Below are 13,993 nucleotides of genomic sequence, written 5' to 3' on the forward strand. Positions count from 1 at the left end.
TTTTTTGACAACTTATGGAAAATTGGAGTTTAGCCCCTCTGTGGACACTTGGACTGATAGTTCAAATTTTAACTGTAGGGAAAGTAGCCTCCCACAGACTTAAGTCAGTTTCTGGCCAGTCAGGGGATATGCAGAGGGTATCTACATCAGTATTTCCAGATGATCTCTTATTTTTTCCAGAAGAATAATCATATTCCTATGGTACTGGGAAATTTTCTCTCTCTGCCAAATAAATTTTCCCATCTCCCTCCAGGGCCTACCTAGATTGTCCTCCCTCTCTTACACACTCAGTTTGTTCTTTTCTTTTGGGCTTTCCTGACTCTTTAGGTTCTTCTGCAAAATTCATCTGCTTCCTTCTCTCCCTCACCCTAGTAAAATTTGGTGCCTTTTCATTTTATCAGCCATGTATCTTAATAAAATTAATGTGAAGAGTGTGAGCAAACTTTGATAAAATCTGATTTGAAATGACCTCACCCATATGACAGGCAGCAGACATCTTAATATGTGATGACCAGCTATGAAAATAATGCCGATTCTGTACTCATGTTCTGCTTTGATTTCTTGTTATAGTTCATCAGAAGATTTCATAGAATTACTTGGCTTTGTATGAAAATGTTCATATTTTTATGATAATTCCAAGGACAGAAATCCAGGTAGATGTCTAAACGTCACTGATTTTGTGACTGTGTATGGTTTCATAGAAAACTAGGGGTTTTTTACAACTTTTGTATGAGTAAAATACTGAAAATTTTCTATGTGCTTTGTAAATACATAGTTTTTTACACATTACCTTTACAGGCAGATGAGGTCACAGCTATTTGGAACATGACTGTGTGAACTGCAACTGTAAATGGTATGCAAGTTTGGGTAACAACTTATGATTCTTGCATTAAACAATGCAAGTAGAAATGGTGCTAACAGACATATTCAGTGGAACTTCTCTAAATCTCCATTGGATAACTTGAACTCAGGTTTACATATTTAGGGATATGTTGGCTACTGTTCTGACATTGCAATTCCAGGTATCTGCTGTTTTGCATAAAGATATTTATACATTACCTGATGTAGGCTGAAACATGAGCTTTACCAATAAGACATTCAGGGTTTGGCGAGGAGTTACAAAGTTTGCTTTAATTTCCACGGCTCAACTTCTGATTGAGCAAGTTCCCCAACTGCTCAAGAGACTCCAATCAAGATACTCTGCAGCTAACCATGTGTTTGTGTCTCCTCTGTATCTCCTGCTGTTTTGTACAGCCTGTATATCTTGCTATTGTCTCTTTTAGCTAAGGTATATATGAAAATTATTATCCCTGAAACTCTGCAAGTTTGTCTGTAGCCTAAAGGTAAAAGCCACAGGTCCTCTCCATTGCAGACCTTCTCTAATCCTTCCATACTGCCTAATTCTCCACTCTAATCCATTCACCTCCATCAGCTGGAAATTGAATGAAGGCCCTAGTATTTTATTAGACACTTAGCAGTAAATAAAACCACAAACAAATAAACCCTTAATGGTAAAGACTAAAATTTTATTTTCTAATCAACTATTAAGTGTCTACTCCAAAACATTTTTAGAGCCTACTTCTTGGGAAAACTGACTCAACCTCAAATGTATAGCCACACATAGAAAGATGTGTGATGTGGAATTGTGTAAACATTTTCTCTCATGAGAAAAGAAGGAAATAATCCTTGGACACTTGAAAAACTCATTGTGTTTTTTATTCTAGAGCATATTTAAGGATTAGGCTTTTTTCCTCAGGTTATCATATTTCTCTTTTTTAAAAAGAAAATCTAATTTCAGGCACACTAATTTTTTAGCAACTGATTCAATCAAAAGCAGAATTGAAGGAAAATTAACTTCAGAAAACAGTGCAGACACAATTTTAAGTATAGAAGACCAGGTGCTTTCTTTTTCCAAAGTCTGATACGGTCTAGTATGGATAACATTTAAATCATGTGAATATTACCCACATAGACAGATAGAAAGGCAAATGAAATTTTTAAAATTTAAACTCCTTTTTTTTCTTTGTAAAGAAACTTAGAGAATACCTCACAACACTGTAGTTTGGAATGGAAATCATCTAAGTACTAGGTGCCTGCGAAGACGGGATTTTAATTTCAGAGCTGAATTACTCTTTTGTGTTATTCTATATAGCAAAGTGAAGAGTTTGGATCTCATTCAGATTAATTTTAGAGGAAAAAATAGTTACTGGTAAATGCTATTTCAAAATATTAGAGATGGGGAAAGTGTATTCATCATACAACCACTGATAAAATCAAAATCTCATCATAGCAACATATAAAATGTACTCTCTTTCTGCAAGATCATATGTACTCCTTACAACCTACAAAAGAGTTGTTATGTTTAAAATATTGCAGTTTATATTAATAAACTTACTTAAAATTACTTTGCTTCTTGGCTTTGAAATTTAACCAGTTACAGCATTTCTGAGTTACAGTCACAGTCTATGTTTGTGGATTACATTTTGTCGGTGATATTTACATCTATACTATTCTTAAACAATATCAGCTCAAAAGTAAAGACCAAAGCAGGCATCACAGTAACCCTTAATAATTAAAGTACATACTAGAAAAAAAGAACAGAAATCTCAGTGAGTCATAAATCCACAAAATATGAGAAGTCATATCTCAGTGACTTGTTTTTCAGCAAATGATTTAGAACAGCAATATTCTGAAAGCTGCTTCTGGCTTTAGTTCCAGATCAAATTTCCAAACTATATGGGCAAACATGATGGCACCTGCAATGCTCCTTGCTCTTTTTCTTCTATTGTCAAACAATACTTTAAAGATACAAAGGTCTACTCGACATCTAACTGTTAATACTTTCTAATATTGCAACTGTACACACTGGTATTCAAAAGCAAGCTGTGTATCATGGCATCCTAACCAGCTTAGTTTAACAGCTCAGAGAAGTTTATGGATCAGACAGATGGAGAGTTTTACTGAAGCCAGTTTAGATTAGTGATTACAAGCAGTAAACCAAATAACCAATCAATGTTGTTAGAGAGATTACTTTTCAGCAAACGTTTCTTCATAGCATGGGAAGCTCATGTGGCTTAAGTAAGTGTGGCCTAAAATACAAGCAGGTTACAAATACTGTAACAGCCCAAGGAGATGGAAGTACAGATGGAAAGGGTAGATATGAGCTAGGTACCAGGACCAGTCTCTTAATTCCAGGTGTTAGAAAAATCATGGGTCTAGCACCCTAAGAGGTTGTAATCACACTGGGTCAGGCCATTTGCTCCAACAGTGACCAGCAAGAGAGCTAAGAACCTGTCTAGTAAAAATCTTTACAGTGAATATAAAAGAAAAGCCATTATTTTCTTTCTTCCTGAAAGCAGCTCTTTTCTTTTCAAATTAGTGCTGCAAGTCATTGCATTGTCATTTACTCTGCCAATATCTAATTGTCAGTCAAAGTCTGAATTTCTCTTTTCCTTGGAATATTCCAGTTATATCCAAGTGACAAACTCAAACTTTCTTAATATTGTAGTAACTGACAAGGAGTATATACATAAGGACATTTATACATTACGAAAAACAAGTTTAAGATATAAGCATGCTTCGTGCTCCATAAGTTATCAGACAACAGAGGCATGGTTTGGGTATTAAGTCTTTTATTAGAAAGGAACCTTAAAAAAAAAAAAAAAAAAAAAAAAAAAAGAAAGAAAAAGAAAGAAAAAAAGACACTGTATCATTTGTTTTGTTAAAGAGGGGTAAGTGAAGAATGTGATTTTTTTTCCTTCAGCCTGCAAAATTTTAAATAGAAAAGCAAAAAGTTTAACCCAGAGTAATAGCCACTAAAATGCAATTTGAAGTCAAATTACAATGACAGCAGAAAAGAAAAGTAATTCTGTTGGCAAAGTCATGGTTTTAAATTGCCTAAAGCAGCTGCTACCACTTTGCAATACTTTTATTTTTCATTAAATGAGGATTGGAGGAATTATACATGGATTTTAAAAATAATCAAGTTCAATATGTCATCAAACCTTGTAAAAACAGTTTTAACTCTTCTGATTTAGCATTGTTTACTGATATAGTACCATTTGTTGTTGTCTTAGATAAGCAAAACTATAATAGTATGAAAACAGCTACCTATTTGCTGGTAGGGCTGTTATTCTAGGAATGAGCTCTGGTGATAGGACTGCTACACTGAATGTGGTCACTGCCAGCTGCTCCTCTTGCCCCTTCAGCTGATCAGAAGTCCTCCTCGATGCTTCATTAGTCTGCTTTCCTCTGTCTTTCTTCCTGAAAGGAGGATACAGTGTCAAAAATGTGATCAATAGACACATTCAAACAGCTGAAGTAAGCTGGGGAGCATTTAATTTTTGAAAGGCCTTCCTTGGCCCTCCTCAGAAGTATGCCACTGCTATGGAATCAACACGGGAGAAGCTGGGAAAGTGTTAATGTTGGCCCTTCCCGGTAAGGACGAAAGTCCATCTGACACAGTCCTTTCTTCTGTGTTCCTAAATAGTATGCTGATAGCTTCTTATTGTGTTTCATTTACTGATGGAAAAATGCTCCTAGGAGCGTTAGGGGCAACAGGCTGACAAACAATAGGCAGGATACTGTTTCTCACTGTCTAACTTAACGGATTTTTTATGAGCTCTAACATCAGCCTGTACAGAGCAGGTATATGGAATTTGCACATGCTAAGGTCAGGACTACACCCTTTCCCATGATAACGTATGTACTTGTGCCTCTTTGGAATGCTGCATTTCACCTGTGTGAAACAGCAGAGACTGATGGCTGTGCCCAAAGACAACAGCACTTTTGCAGAAGGACCGTTCACACAGGATGTGTCCTGCTGTGTTTTTAAGAGCCTTTTCATGTTCTTCCTGTCCCTTAAACGTTATTTTACTTTATGTAATTTTATGAAAATGAACAGGAAAAAATGAAGTCCATCAGATGGCTTCATGCTGACACATCTATTAGGCAAAAGCAGAGTCAGACCTTTTAGATGTCCAGCTGCTTCAAAAGACTACAGAGCTACTCAACTGATATTGGGCAATTATGCAATAATCTCCTGGTTGCTCATAGCTAAAGATTAAATTAAACCCTAGAAGCTTAAAAGTAAAAAAAAAAAAAAAAAAAAAAAAAAAACGAAAACCTGATGTAGGTTATTACTGTATTCAATCTCATGCTTTTTTAAGAGTTTCATCTAATGACTTTTTAATGTGTGAGGGTGGCACAAAGGCAGTGATGAAATTATTGCAAGGGGACTGCTGTCATGTGGAGGGCAGACCTGGAATCTTTGGCTCAGATGTAAGAAGAGGATGTGTATCTCCCTTAGTGCCCTGGAGACACACTGACTCAAAGAGTTTTGCTGCCTCCTATATCCCCGCCCAAGCACTTCAGCTTTCTTATGTGCATTTTTCAAGACTGCTTGCTGGAGCAAAAATTCGTATTTCACAGACATAATTGTGGGTAAGCAAATTTTTCACTGATACAGAGCTCCAAAGATTTGGATAATCAAAATTATACTCCTCTCTAGTTTTTTTTTCCCCCAAGAGTGTTAAAACACAATACCGACACACTAAAAGCAATACCCCGCAGATATAAATGTAGCCACCTTTTAAATTTTATTATAAACAGAAAGATGGGCATGGGACCAACTTTTCCTAAAATGGCTTAATTTTATGGAAACCATCTGCTAAAACTGAAAGATCTGTGCATGGATTTTCAAAGCTATCAGGAGGTAGAGTCACAGAAATGTTCACACCCTGTCTCAGATGTGACCACTTAAACCAGCAGGCGTTTTTTACTACATTCATCTGATCATTTCTGGTTACTGTTTAAACACTATTAAAGGTTTGGCCGTTAGACATTACTCATGTTGATAACTAACTCCTCATTTAGATATATAAAAAAATATCTCTATAGTCTGCTGCCCCAAAACTAATAGGTCTTGAATGAAATGTATTTTGTTTTAAATCTGTGTCCTTGGTCATACATGTAGCTGGCAACAAGGGAATATATATCTCACTTCCTGTTGAGTTTATAAGACTGTTCTCTTTCTCCCTTTATCTCATATGTCTAACATGACAGAATTTAGAGTCACTCCTATCTTTGACAAAGGCTTTTTATCACTGTCTACAATGAAACGTATACATTCAGTTTATAAAATTTGCACTTTGAAAAATAATAAGTTAAGCTATAATGCTCATAACAGCATCATTAATATGCAAACACATCTGAAGTTCAAGAACACTGGAAATTTATGGTATTACACAGAAATGTTATTGAATTTCTAGAAATAAGTGGGTTGTTATTTGCACAGGATCTCTATACCTTTTAAACCACAAGGAAAGGAACAACTGAAAGATTAGAGGTATGCAGCCTGCTCAGAGATGTTTCTTCCTGTGTGAACTGCACAGGTAATGGTCAACCGTAGCTACAGGCAAAACACCCTTAGTAATTTTATACAGGTTGGAGATGTCAGCCTACATTTCCATAGAAGTGCTAATTATCACCAGCTAATGATCAGCTTCTGGAGATGCTCATCAACTGTTTCCCTAGTTAATGACTTAAATTATTTGAAGTAATCTTGATTTAACACTATGTCCTGGTGACTTATTTTTTAATTTATCCACAGCTAGATTATTATTTTAAACACATTGATAATTACTATTAATAGCTTGTAATAACTTCACTTTTTTTTCATGGAAGTGTCCAAGTTTGAGATTTTACCCATAACAGCATTTATTAATTTTTTCAGAAGACATTCCCCCATATTCTGGTCTGTCAAAAATGGGAAGAGAGGAACTGCATTAATGCATTAACTGTGGTATTGATATACTACATATTCCATAACTGAAGCAAACAATGTTATTAGATATCAACAGTCTCCAGTATCTGACTAAGGCAACACTTTGTCTTGTTAATAATGTCTCCAACAAGTGCAGAATTTTTTTTTGTCAGATGTGAATTTCTCTTGTTTTTTATCTTCACCATGGGGAACTGTGTCACAGACCTTCTTATTTGAAGCTCTGCTGTTCAGAAAAGCAATATCTTAGCACTGGTAAACTTGAAGTGTAATTGCAAATTTTATTATGAAGATGGCTGAGATATGTTTACATAATAGGAAAACACGAGAACCTAGAATACTTTGTATGTCAGTAGTTTTAGTCCAAAAAGAATGAAGCTTTAGAAAAAAGTAACTAATGTTCATTGCATCTGTGTTTTAGAACTATTCATATTAAGTCGTGTGCCACCTTTGTTTCTCATTACCATAACACAAATGTGCAAATGCATGCACAGGGCAACTCTTTTAACACTTTGGACTATAACAACTTACATTAATGCTAGTGAGTAGTGGACAGAGAGGCAGAGTTCAACAGAAAAATATTTCATGATCTTCAGATCAAGAGTTCAGAGAGTGTTTTGTGGACAGGCCCCATTATTGTCCCAGCGGTGAGCCATGAAAACACACCAATAGACTGCAAAGATGAAGTCTTTACCCCATCAGCCCTCAAAAATCTGTAAGTAAAACATTTTTCTGCCTGTGAGGGTGTCTTACAAAGTTCTTCAGCTAAGTCTTTCACTGATTCCAGTTGGAGGTTTTCCTGAGTCAAGACCGTGGGAAAAAATAGTATCATAATGCCTAAATATTACACAGAACTCATTAAGGAAAGATCCTGAGCAGGGACCTGTCAGAAAACCCATGGTGTCTGTCCAGAGAGCTGTGCTGTATGATAAAAGTTGAATGAAGCGCATAATTTGCAATTTCACCATTTTGGTGTTCAAACTGGAACAGAGCGACTTCATTATTTGCTAAACTGCTCTTAAACAGTTTTTAAAATCTGAAAAAAACAAACACTGGGGGAATGCCAACTCTTGAGCTTCAAGTGTAAAATAACATATTTTGAAGTCTTCCTAGCTATATTTATGGGGGGGGGTTGTTCTATTTCCTGTCCTCTGTCACAATGTATTTGCTTTTTCATTACAGCACTGTCTGACAAAAAAACCCAAACAGATATATGAAGTCTGTGTATTTCTCTGTCCTTCTCAGAACTCCTGAAATCCAAACTTGAAACTGCCTTGTGCGCAATTAAATTAATAGTGTTAATGGAAACTTGCTTTTCAATCATTTGCAGCAGAAGTCATGAGGAAAACAGCTTTACTGTTCCTTTCCTCTTTAAACATTAATAAACATTTTTCTTCTTTAAATTTAGTACTGCCTCTTGGCTTCTAGAAGTCTACTAAAGAAAGCAAATTTTATTCACTCTCTTTGGAGAATCTACAGTATGCCTGGCAGAGGAAACAAACAAACAAATTAACTAACTAACAAACAAACAAACTGTAATAAAGTTTACACAAGAAATATTCAACAAATGTTGAGTATTCAACTAGTGTTTGTACTTCTGAGCAGATTTATAAAGTGAAAGAAAAGACAAAAACTTCAATGAAATATTTTTCCAAATAATTTGATTGCAAGATTTAATTATTTCTTCTGAAAGCATATCTGGCTGAAGAAGTACACGAAAAGTTAACTTGTAAGGCTGGCAATCAGCAAACATACCTGCACAATTATTCTGCTGAAACAAAAAATTATATAAGCAGTGAAAGTGCCAATGGCTATATTCTTTCACTGTTTTTAAAAATGAACAAACAAAAACATAATGTGGGCTATGTCAAAAGAAAATTCCAAAATATGTGGAACAAAAAGCTTGTCTGCAGGTCAGAAGAACAAGTGAGCTCCACATCTTGACTGCATTATGCACTTTGTCTCAAAAGCAATTTGTTTAGGTTAAAATCAGTATGATATATTTGAACTGGCCATTCAATTGGCTGACTACTCTACAAATTTATGAAGAAACTTCACTGCCCTCCCTATAAAAGACAATGACCCATCTTTCCAACTTCTCCCCAACTCATTTGTCAGGCACTGACTGCAGGAACACAGGTATAGAGTAATTTGTGATATTGTTTAAGGTCTGGATAAATAAAAAGAAACCTCGTGTAAACTTCAGCATGTTTTAAAATGTGATGAAATGGAAGCAACTATGAGTTTTATACCAGAGAATCTTTCATTCCCAGCAAGGTGGTTTACAACTTATCTTTTACAGAGAAGGAAGGAGGTTACAGAGAACTGAATGGACCCTACAGTCACCAGATATATTTATTTTAAGATGTCAGTGATAACCTTGAAGTGCCAGAATGTGATTAGGAGCCAATCAGGAATGCAAGAACTGCAAAATATTTCCTAACTGACCTTCCCTATTTATGTCTGAACAATAAACATCCTTAGGAGAAAGAATATATTTTACTGTTGATCGAAGGTGTGGTTTATAACACGTTATATTGTGCAACGGATTGTATTATTGATATATTTTTCAGTATATCTATATATATCCATATCACTAAATATATCAGTGTAGGTATATATTATATATATGGCTGCACATAGGCAATTTTTACTTAATGCTCTTCCACAGTCATGTTCTGAGTAATATAAAAATAGCAAAAGCATGTGTGACAATATAACTGCGTCCAAACAATGTATTGTCTAGTTGTCAACACATTAGGTTTTCATACATAAGTAACAGCATCTCTGTGCAACTCAGCTAGTCAGGTATGGAGTAATACGTTGGACTGTTCTGAGATAAAAGCTACACCTTTGAACACAGAGCAAATTACTGATTTCACAGATTTTACAGTTTACAACAGCTTACTGATTAGATGGTAGCTGTAGACTTATACGGTATGAAAAAAAGAAAAAATGCAACATCTAGAATCATCTCAGCCTTCTAACACATCTACATTCCTCAGGTCACCCTCTGGTTAGTATTTGAAGGTGGAAAGAAATATAAAATTCACCATCAATATGTGCACTGATGAAAAACATAGCAGTGAGGAAACCATCAAGTTCAGCTTTTGAACACAGCATTTTCTTAAAATAGCCATTAAGATCTCTGTGTCAAAATAGCAAGCATGAAAGTTTTGCCTGAGGCTGGATATATCTTTTCAAGAGGAATATATCCCATGCTTAATGAAACAAGCGATGCACAGAGGAAGCAAAAGCTGAATATCAGAACTGCTGTTACACATGTTCACTCAGGCCAATAGCAGAAAAAAAAAAAAAAAAAAATCAAAGTTTTATGAAAGATCTTTTTCCAATTTTCATGAAAAAAAAAAAAAGCGAAATATTCACACCTATATTCCTGTTACATCTACCCACAGGATAAAGCACTTAAAGAAAAGTCCTCCGTGTAGCTGCCAGTGAAATGCTGCACCTGAGCAATAGTACCACCCGTAACTTCAGGTGTTGGTTTAAGATAATGTGAATATCCCTTAAAAGTCACTGCATGTCTTGAAAAATGTCACTGCACATCTGCACCTTGCTGAGCATTGTATCAGTCCTGTCCTAGAAGGTATGACTTTAGGGGTAATGTAGCTGCAAATACTCAGAATCTGCCACTTTTCCACAACATCTCAAAAGAAATTTGCTTTTGTTTTGCATAGGAGGAGGAAAAATTCCCAAGTTTCCAGGAGTTACTTGGAATATATCACTATGTTTAGAACAAATAATAGAAGTATTCACTGTAGGTAAATTTTCCTGTCTAAATAAGCCTCCCCTAACGTATGCTGGATCTATTCACTTTAGCACCAGCTGCTACAAAATCAAAGTAAAACCAGCCTTCTGCAATTTCTATAAATGCTTTAACCAGCATGGTATTAAGTATCTGCTTGTACAAACAAAAACCAGTACACACTACACAGAGCAAAGTTACAGCTAAATATTTCAAAATAAATGAATGTTAATCAGTTTTTAGTGTGTTGTAAAACGTGCCATAATTGTACAGGTGATCAGGAAAGATGACAACTGAAGTGTAAGCTGACTGTTCAGTGGCAGCAGTGGAGGATTAATGCTTACATATAAGAAAAAAGGTCAGCCAGGGAAAAGACATTAAACGCAAGTTTGAAACATTTAATCTTAGAACAGGTTCCTGCACAAACTCTAAAATAAATCTGAGAACACATTTGTTGCTAACTATATGCCTCTTGCATATCATTTTACTGCTTAGCAACAATAAATGTAGATATTGGAATCTTCAGTTTTTGTTTAAAAAAACAAAACCAAAAACAAACAAACAAACAAACAAAACTATTTTAAGTATAAAACTTTTATAATACAGAGAAAAAAAAAGTCTGAAATCTGAAGTATTTCTATTTAGGCAAAATTTCCAGGATGAAAAACAGTACTCAAGAATTTATCCTTGCTGTTTGCTGGAAAGCAAGGTCACTGCTAGACATATCCTGGAGTCATTTCTCTATATAAATAGACACAGGCTATTTTCCTCCAGCAGTCTGCCACATACATACATTGCCAATATAGAGATAACACAATAATACACTTACTAAATGACTCTCAGAAGCAGAGATCCTTATAGCTTTTGTCAAAATAGGGCAGGAATATTAAAGTTATGTATATTTTTACAGGGAAACTGTAAAGGGCATGAATGTGGAACACTCAGTATATGCTGCTGACACAGTACTTAATTGCAAGAGAAACTTTCGGAGTCTGGCCATTGAGAATGTCTTTGAATGAATTACCTTCATTAATCAGTTGTGAGAATTGGTATGTGAGTTACTATGGAAACTTAATATGCTGCTTCTCTATTTTTAGTATTTTAAAAACAAAACTTTAAGAATATCCTCTTCTGTTGTATGCGGCAAATTAAAGGAATTTTCTTTTTAATGTTAGATTTGGCATGAAAATGTTAAGACAACCGTGACAACAGTGTCAGTAGCAATACTCAACTGAGTGACGATATGGAAAATATGTAAGCGGTGGAACAGGAGCCTTTAAAGGAGCAGCCTGTTCTGACCCAGTATAGCTTCGACGAGCACACTCTGACTTATGATTTCTTTCATTTATGATAAAAGTCCTTATTCCCAGAGGTGATCTGTGTAACCAAGCTTTTAGCAAAGTGGGATGAGTCAGTGATACGCACAGCAGCTGTTGAAATCTATTCAGATAAGAAGGAACACACTGCTATAAGCCAGAGTTTTTTACTCACACTTTTGATATAAGCCATTATGGACTGAAGTATTTTATGTAGCATTAGTTATCATATTTGAGCAAATTCAGATTGGTAAGCAGTTTTATTAAAATTTACTGTGCTCCATCAGAAATATACTTAATAGTCAGACTTACAAGTCTGAGAAGAGTAGATATTTGAAAGAGATTTCAATCAATGCTCGCACAGGTCCAAGCTAGAACAGACATGACAAAGTCTCTTTTACAGCTTTTAACATTTTTACTTTTGACTGCTTTGAAATGCAAGATTTCAGTATCACCATGGGATAATGAAGTAAATCAACGCAACTCTATTTAATTTGAAAAAAAAAAAACTAATTTCATTTTAAATGAGATACAGGACAAATAAGTGTAGTTTCATAATTTTCTTCAAAATCATTCAGCCATTGCTAAATGAGTGGCAACACGTCAGCTAAGTCTGGTTGTTCATTAATACAGAAATCACTTGTATAGCACATGATTCTTCTACATGTAGGGAACACTTGAACAAAACCATTTTTGTTACCTAGCTAGTCCAAGCTCTGCAAATAGAGGAACAGTAGTTTTGTGTTACCAAGGTAATGGAACTGGATAGTCTGATATAAAAGACAATATTCTGCAGGAGACCAGTAAGACCTAAGTTGCCTTCATCCCATGCTCTGATAGTCCTTGTGGTCAGTCACACACACCCATCTCAATTGAGCACAATCTCTCTGGCTTTTGAACAAGAGAAATTTCCTTCTCTGCACAGACAAAAATGAGTGATGAACCTGAACCTGCACAGACTGATACCAGATTCAGTTTTTGGCTGCCCTAAAATAAGCTGAGCTCATTGAGATCACTGCTAACTAGGAGGTCATTTTAGGAATTAATATATGTCCAGCTGGCTTACAACAAAGCCAAATAAAAATAAAGGTGCACCTAAGAATTGTAGAATCATAGAATCATTTCAGTTGGAAGAGACCCTGAGGATCATCGAGTCCAACCACAACCTCACCTAACTCTAGCACTAAACCATGTCCCTAAGAACCTCGTCTAAATGCCTTTTAAACACCTCCAGGGATGGTGACTCCACCACTTTTCTGGGCAGCCTGTTCTGAATGCCTGATAACCCTTTCTGTGAAAATTTTTTTCCTAATATCCAATCTAAACCTCCCCTGGTGCAACTTGAGGACATTTCCTCCTGTCCTTTCACTTGCTACTTGGGAGAAGAGACCAATATCCTCCATGCTACAACCTCCTTTCAAGTAGTTGTAGACAACAATAAGGTCTCCCCTCAGCCTCCTTTTCTCAAGGCTAAACAAGCTCAGTTCCCTCAGCCTCTCCTCATAAGGCTTGTGCTCCAGGCACCACACCAGCTTTGTTACCCTCCTCTGCACTTTCTCTAGTACCTCAATGTCTTTCTTATGATGAGGGGCCTGAAATTGAACACAGTATTCAAGATGGAACCTCACCAGTGCCGAGCACAGTGGCACAATCACTTCTCTTGTCCTGCTGGTCACACTATTCCTGACACAAGTCAGAATGCTGTTGGCCTTTTTGGCCACCTGGGCACACTGCTGGCTCATGTTCAGCTGGCTGTCAATCAACACCCCCAGATCCCTCTCTGCCAGGCAGCTTTCCATCCACTCTCCCCAAGCCTGTAGTGCTGCCTGGGCTTCTTATGACCCAAGTGCAGGATCTGGCACTTGACCTTGTTAAACCTCATGCAACTGGCCTCAGCCCAATGATCCAGCTGGTCCAGAACCCTCTGTATGGCCTTCCTACCATCCAGTTGATCAACACTCCCACCCAATTTGGTGTCATCTGCACTTACTGAAGGTGCCCTTTATCCTCTCATCCAGGTCGTTGATAAGGGGATTAAACAGAACTGGCTCCAACACTGAGCCCAGGGGAACACCACTCACCACTGGCTGCTGACTGGATTTGGCTCCTTTCACCACAACTCTTTGGGCC

General features: G+C 36.4%; 1 protein-coding gene across 7 annotated transcripts in view; it reads right to left on the reverse strand.

The window, feature by feature from the left end:
- Positions 1–1,119: 1,119 nt before the first annotated feature.
- The window catches only part of LOC102094577 (coagulation factor XI), a 139,709-nt gene continuing 126,835 nt past the window's right edge, over positions 1,120–13,993 (reverse strand). The window contains exon 20 of one of the 7 annotated variants that reach the window (XM_065061125.1): positions 1,120–4,263. The gene's annotated coding sequence lies outside the window, so the exon portion shown is untranslated. The remainder of the gene's footprint in view (positions 4,264–13,993) is intronic. The other 6 variants (XM_065061124.1, XM_065061126.1, XM_065061122.1 and 3 more) reach the window with 6 other exon arrangements.

The sequence above is a fragment of the Columba livia genome, chromosome 4, assembly GCF_036013475.1.
Source record: "Columba livia isolate bColLiv1 breed racing homer chromosome 4, bColLiv1.pat.W.v2, whole genome shotgun sequence".
Lineage (NCBI taxonomy): Eukaryota > Metazoa > Chordata > Aves > Columbiformes > Columbidae > Columba > Columba livia.